This window comes from Neodiprion lecontei, chromosome 3 (genome assembly GCF_021901455.1).
Source record: "Neodiprion lecontei isolate iyNeoLeco1 chromosome 3, iyNeoLeco1.1, whole genome shotgun sequence".
Classification (NCBI taxonomy): Eukaryota; Metazoa; Arthropoda; class Insecta; order Hymenoptera; family Diprionidae; genus Neodiprion; species Neodiprion lecontei.
This window is the reverse complement of record NC_060262.1, coordinates 33,605,952-33,613,190: the sequence shown is the minus strand read 5'-3', so window position 1 is coordinate 33,613,190 and position 7,239 is coordinate 33,605,952. Positions and strand designations below refer to the sequence as shown.

Sequence of the window (7,239 nt, the reverse complement as noted above, 5' to 3'; positions counted from 1 at the left end):
CTAAAAGTGGGGAAGGATCGATGCTGCATAGTTTCTCATAGGAACTTTCAAGTTTCTCTCTACGCATATGTAGACGCATATGCATGTTATTATACGGTTCGCAGGATAGGTCGATGACGTAATCATGTCACTAAACGTTCGCAGCCGATGATTGAATATCGAACGAGCAGAATTCATTCGCACGGAGTGAACTTGCTGAACCCAAACACTGCCGCTTTCGAATTACATATAGAAGCATCTGTGTCACGGGATTCTGACGTTTTCGTCGATCATTCTGGTGATTTTCCATCCCGTGAACAGATTTTACGGATTCATTAGCGCGAAAGTTGCAACAGCTATGAATTAGTAACTTGCCGAATCGAAAAAAAAATAAAAATTATTCTCAACCGAATATGTAGATACTCTTACGTTCGTGACACAAGGGGAACTTTGAAATTTCGAATTCATAGGGTTAGACCAAATGCAAATGAACCGGGTTAGTTGAGGCATTGTTGATTTATTAGTACCCAAGTTTGAATTCAGTATCTTTTTTTACTTTTAAGACCACTTTTGATAATACTGTCAAAGTTGTTAAGCCAAGCAGATGTTTTAAAGGCATTAATTTCATAAAAATATGAATATGCCGGGTTTCATTCGACGATAAAATTAAACTCAAATTTTGTTACATTGTTTCGGCACATTGTTAGTACGAACTTGAATGTAAACATGTAATGTCAAAATGTAGTTAGGTTGTTCTAGGTATGTTATATTCCACGCCAACGCGACAAATGATTTTTCCTCGCCATTTTTGATTGTGCCCATAATTTTTTATACGATTGTCCCAACTCTAATTGAAAATAGCACTCCTGAATTATACCAGATTTTTCTATTTATGAATTGTTTTTCTATAATTAGTCGAATAAATATTTAAAAAAAAGTATTTTCAGTTTCCGATTCAGCCTAAAATAATCCTCTCTGATCGTAGAATTTTTAAGAATTTTTTTCGAAAATTTCACAAATGGCGTTCCGTTACGACTGCAAACAATTATTAAAAAATAAAAGTTTGAGATAAAACTGTGAAATAATTCAGGAGTATTATTTAGAGCTGGGACAATCGTATAAAAAATTATGATCAAAATGAAAAACGGTGAGGGGCAATAATTCGTCGAGTTGCCGTGGAATACTTCAAATGTATATATAGTAAAAGTGTACGTACGTACATAAGATTATCAAAAACGCCAAAATCTATATTACAGTATTCCAAAGTATACAGGATGGTCAATGTTTATCCTTTTTTTGCACGGTATTCTCCTTAACTCCGACTTCCCGTACTTTGAGATTCCATGAAACTGACATACGCGTCTTGAAAATTTCCATTCTCCGGCCTTAGTAGATTTTTTTGCGAACCTCCGTCGGCGAGGGGGGAGGGAGGACGTCGCGTGGACGAGTCCCATTGAGAATATTATCGCCTATGAAAAGACGGCGAAGAGGAGGATGCGAGATAAATGTAATAGGCACACGGCGTGCATCGAGGTCTTCTGCTCTCGGCGGCGGGTTGCGGAGAAGGGGGAATCCCGAGCCGGCTCGCCGAGTCGAGTCTCCCAAGTCGAATTCAGTTCCCAGAGAGACGCGAACCGAGTAGCTCGACGGAGCGTCGATCAGTCGCTGCAGTGTACACGCTTATAGGCAGCAGAGGGTGAGCGAGACGCGGTGACAAAAAGCGCTGGAATATATATCCGCAGGAATAAATTTTAAGCGAATATTGTCACTCGCCGGTGGTTAACGGTCGACGAGATAAGTGTCGTAGAATTTTTATCGCAAGGGCGGAACTATGGGAGAATACATCGTTGCGAGTGCGACGATTCGGACGATAATTGGAGAATATTTATATCCGGGTAATTGAATAATAATCCGTTAGTCTCGTCTTCGGAGCGAGAAACTAAGCCCACGCTTAACGCAAGAGGGAAATAGAGACAGAAAAAGAGAGTTTAGTGATTCCGTGGCTGGCAGCGCCGACGGTCCTCGAAAAGACAAGAGAGCATCGCCTTTCGTTCGTTGGTAGTTTCACAGGATACGCGGAGGCGCGCAATTATTACCATTTTAGGCGAAATGTCGGGTGTACTTGATTCGCCAGTTTCGATATAGTGGGTGCTTGATCGATCCACGCTGTGGTTCAGCGGTTCCTGGGAATACCTGTGACGGTGAGTTGAACAAACTGCATACAAACGTTTCTTTCTTTCAGCTGAGGCTTAGAGCCACCGTCGGCGATCGTATCTTGTTTCCGTGTTGCGCCTGCAAACGCGCAATCCGATCGACGACAGGGACTCGGCACAGCTGATCGCGATACACGGTAATACGGTACATTCGAACTTGCGACTGAAATTGATTTTCAAGTCACCGGAGCAACGTTGGCTCACTTTTTTTTTTTTTTTTAACGACGATCGTTAACGTTGGTACTAATGATATCCACCTCGTTCAGCTTCACGACGGTTTTTTGTTTTTTGCTGTTTACCGTTTGCCGGGTGCATCATGGGAATGAGGAAACAGGTACGCCCTGAAGTTGGGAACGGTACCAGTAAAAGAACCGCGGGCGCTAAGTGGCGCTCACTAATTGCCTTTTAGACTTGGGCGTGAACTGTGATTACATAGTACACGAGTACATATATATGCTTGGGAAATTTAGAGACCTGCGGGAGTCTGGTGCATGGGTGGCTTTATTCAACGCAAATAATACCGAGTGGTGTGTTTACTCGGAGGGAAAATATACACACTGTAATATACGAACGGTATATGCGTGTCTGCATAACAGAGCACCAATGGACGTATATTAATTGCATCTGCCGCGCGTGCCGTGGTGTAAAAACTTTTCGGAGAGAGTAGATGCAATTTATCCTGCTGCACGTGCATGTTGATGCACGAGTAATTTTTATTTGTGTGTGTGATTTTGTAACAGAGAAGGAGGAGGAGGAGGAAGAACCCGGTTACACACGTTAAATACGTTACACGAATATTTACATCTTCGGTACGTCGGTACAGTTGATAGAACACAGCGTAACCAAAGCGACGAAGCGGCGCATCGTCGTAAATATTTTATTCTCTTCCTTCTCTTTATCTCGCTTTCCCTTCCATTACCGCTGCACATGCACGAGTTATTTCGACGACGGTAATTCAGCTCCTTCACGTTGCTGCCCCTGATCTATCCGTCAACGTTAACGCGGTTCCCTCCCACAGCGAGACGGACCTGCAGCTGGGGTTCAAAACTCCGGGATGCACGCCATCCGACGATCTTTCCGCTCCGAGTTGTTTCGAACCAAAACTCGTCGCATAGCTCATTGCCAGTCGCTATGTCATTACAAGAAAGAACACCTGAAATTGAAGTTGTTAGGAAGCCCAATTTTCTTTTTCGAGTCCTTGGGAGGGGATTTTCGATTAGGTTTAGGAAAATATCGAGCGTAGTCAAAAAATTGTCACAATCAAAGTTGCAGAGTGTTAAATTTCCTACAAGTTTAGTAATTCCCGTTCTTAGTCAAATGTTGAAAATACCAGAGTTATTTGACAGAAACAAATTCTCCTATAAATTCAAGATGGCGGCCGAAGCTACTGTGGGATACTGGTTGAAATTCTAAATTTAAATTACCGATGACCCCCCTCCTGGATTACAAAAATTAAATAACTGTATCGAAAAATTGAAATTTCAAGTATACATTTCGGCTGGACTAGGATAATCGCGTCTCATATTCATTCTTGTCTTGGCAGGTCTTTGCTATTTCGTAATATGTACGTACCTACATACGTATAACTTTCCTCGTCGCTCGACGGGCTAACTATGTTATACGGGGTTTACTTTCGGTTTGGGTTCTTGGCTAGGTTGATGAAATGGAAGCCTGGTGGGTGGAAATTTTTCAATAATTTCTCGTTGCGTTTCTTCCCTTCTCTTCTCTTCGCTTCTTTTCCTCGCTTCTCTTTCTTTTCGTTCTGTTTTTCACTCCACTGGTGTTGGATGTAGGTATGTATTCTTTCCGTACATGCACGGGGATTGGGTGAAAGCAGCGGCGTTGCGTGCGTGTGCAGTAACGCTAAACCAAACGTGACACGAATAATTATCAATGATATAATATTATACCGTTGAATCGATATGGACATCCACTGTATACATGTAGCAGTTGATTGCGATTTACGAGACTTTTTTTTTAGCGCGAAATATGCTGAAACAAGCGCTGTTCTTTGTCAAATTTTAGAAAACCTAATCCAGTACATCCCGAAAAACTGATGAGATTTATCGCCTTGGCACAATTTTTTTTTGGGGGAATAAAAGATTCTTTGAAGGAATTTGAAATTGTTATTCATGATAACAATTATCGGTTTGAGGGGGGAAAAAACCCGTTACAGCAACTTGAGGAATTAGAAAATTCATTGTTAGTATAGTATCGTATATAGGTATAAAAGTATAGTATAAAAATATACCTTGACGGTGAGCAAAACAAAGGTGAAATAATCGCTCGATAAATGCATTGTTCTTTACGGTCGAGCGTGCTAAAAAATTCGCAGACATATTTATTATTAGCACTCGTAATCCGCGGCGACTAGGAGTTTGAGTTTGACTGTTAACTTCGTGTCATCTAGACGATAAGACCGGAAAGCGAAGAAGCTGATTTTTATTACTCACGGTGGGTGCGTGTATCGTAAAAACGTGAAAATAGCGGCTATAATAATATCTTGCACTTTTTTATTTTTATTTTTTTAATCCTGTTTATAAGGTAAAATAATAACAATAATAACACACAATCTCGGGTAGATCCACGTAGATATTATCTGATACATAAATGTCTATTTTGTTCGTATCTAATAACTCCACTAGAAATATATCTCAGTTTTATATACTCGAATCTGCCTATTTGAATAACAAATATGTAGATAAGTGGTTGTAAAAAAAACTTTTGGATTCGGCAAGAAGAGAAGCAGCAGCAGCGGTACCAGACATGAAGTAGACGAATGAATGAATGAATGAATGATGAATGAGTGATCCACGCGGGCGCGAAGCGTTCGAATAAGCGCGCAATTCACTGTGAAAAAGATTGTTCGACGTCGTCTGCATGCCGCGCGAAATTGTGTCCAGACCGCTCGAAAATATTTACTTACGAACATTATTTACCTACCAAAACGTGCTTTATTTTTTTTTTTTCTCTCATTTATAATTATTCTCTTTTTCGTCTCGTACACGTTATTTCGGCTCAATAGATTTTTTATTTTTTTTTTTTTGCAATCAAACGAACATGAATTATGCGGTAACGGTCGTTAACTCATTACAGATTACGCACACATCGTAGGGATAATATCAACATCTGTTCTCTTCTTCTCTACATGTATAAAAATCAATGTCCTTCTGCCCGTCTAGACGCGTCTGTCCGTAAGTTCGCTTATAAATCCAAAACTACCGAACCGATTTTTTTTTTTTTTTCTGTGAATACTCCAAGGTCTGGCCAGATCTTAGGTTATATTTCGTTACAACCAGATTAATGGATTTGGCGTCATACCGCACTTCTCCGAACAGATAGAGGAAAGTTACGTCGAAGACTTTTCAAGCTCTCGACGAGTTCTACGAAAAAAGTTCTTTAATGCATACGGCTATGTCTAATACTCTTGCCAGAATCATATCATGCATATTGAGAAACGTGAAACAAATTCCCTTCAGCTGGATGAAAATGAAAAAGCACATGTCTAATTAATTAACGGCCTGGTTTGGCTTTGCGTAATTCAATTCCCGCGACTCATTAACTTAAATATTCTACAGACTACCCTGTGTAATATTACAATTTACAACAGCGAATGCCTTCTGCATACGCGACGAACCGTTTATTCCACTGATGTGAATTACGTAGAGAGAGCTACGCGGTTCGTAGCTATAACAATATAATATATACGGGTTAAGCGGAAAGTCAACTAACCCAGATTATACACCACCATGGCGGTGATGCTGATGCTGCAGCATTACGTCCGTATAATAATAGGAGAGGGGCGTCTCTGGTCGTCGTTCCTGGCACATGCCCTGCGGTGACAGGAAAATTTCGTTTCCTCTATTCGAACGGTGCTCTTTATATCTATACCGGGAAAAGAGATCTCTCCGGTTATCTCATCTTATCGCAAATATTGTTTTGAAGAGTTAATGATGTGTTGCGTACGTACGTTTTTAGTAATAAATATGGTTCTCGGCCGCGACTGTCACGAGCGCGTCAATTTCGTTGGATCATGTATCGCGCCACTCGTGCAGTCAATTTGTTTACTTTTTTAAACATACGTTATCATATGTTTTCGACAAAAGTGTTTTCATCGAATTATACCTGTACGCATGTATGTACGCGTGCCATGTACAAATGAAGTTATTTTATTCAAGATTTTTGCATTGTATTTTTTTTTGTCCGGGATATTTCGTGGATGTTAATAAGTGAGTGTATGTAAGTTTGAAATGATTTGTCTTAGCCCATTTTACCGCGTGGAAAAAATCACTCCTGTATAGTTTTGTACAGGCTACCGTCCGTTAAATTATTTATTGCCGCCACGACGCTCGAGTCGTGACATCGCGGTACAAGCGATGCTTTCTACACCTATGCAGACCAAGAGTGTGAAAAGATAGCTTCTATATTAGGCTCAGACAGGTCAAGTTTTCGCTCAAGAAGCTGATCCTCAGTCGCGTGGGTGGATATCGCGGGTAAAAAAAAACCGAAAAAAGTACGGAGGGAACAGAAACGAAGAGCAAGAAAACAAAAATAACCGGTTTAGAGATCTTGAGCTTGATAGTTTACGTAATTTCTTGGATGAAAATCAGGGTCAATGATTCGTGCGTATATTTATCATACCTGCAAAGCTTAATATCGACCTGTGCACCTCATCGTCAATTACTTTATATATTTTACTCTACAGAGGTTTTTTTTCTCCTCTTGGATCGAAAGGGTTTCTTCACTTTCCAATACACAAAATGCTTTTGTTCGGAATTCATTTTTAAGGGTGAAAGAATTTGGCGATAGTACCGCGTTATTATTACACTCAAGTATACGGATAATACGCGACATTAGTGCGAGACAAAGAATCAACGATGGCTCCCTTTTGCATCCTACTATCAATGTAATAAGAATATACGGTAACGTCTGCCAGGAATGGCGTATAGTCACATCCGGAATACCGAAAAGGGGTCATTTTCTTGACCCCTTGAACGTCGCGGCGCTCTCTGACAATGAACGCAGACACAGTTTTGAAATTCCACGC

At 40.6% G+C, this 7,239-nt stretch overlaps 1 protein-coding gene across 1 annotated transcript in view; it reads left to right on the top strand.

Annotated features, from left to right (window-relative positions):
• The first annotated feature begins 1,555 nt into the window (after nucleotides 1–1,555).
• The window catches only part of LOC107223176, a 46,183-nt gene continuing 40,499 nt past the window's right edge, over nucleotides 1,556–7,239 (top strand). Inside the window, exon 1 of the mRNA XM_015662785.2 lies at nucleotides 1,556–2,180. The gene's annotated coding sequence lies outside the window, so the exon portion shown is untranslated. The remainder of the gene's footprint in view (nucleotides 2,181–7,239) is intronic.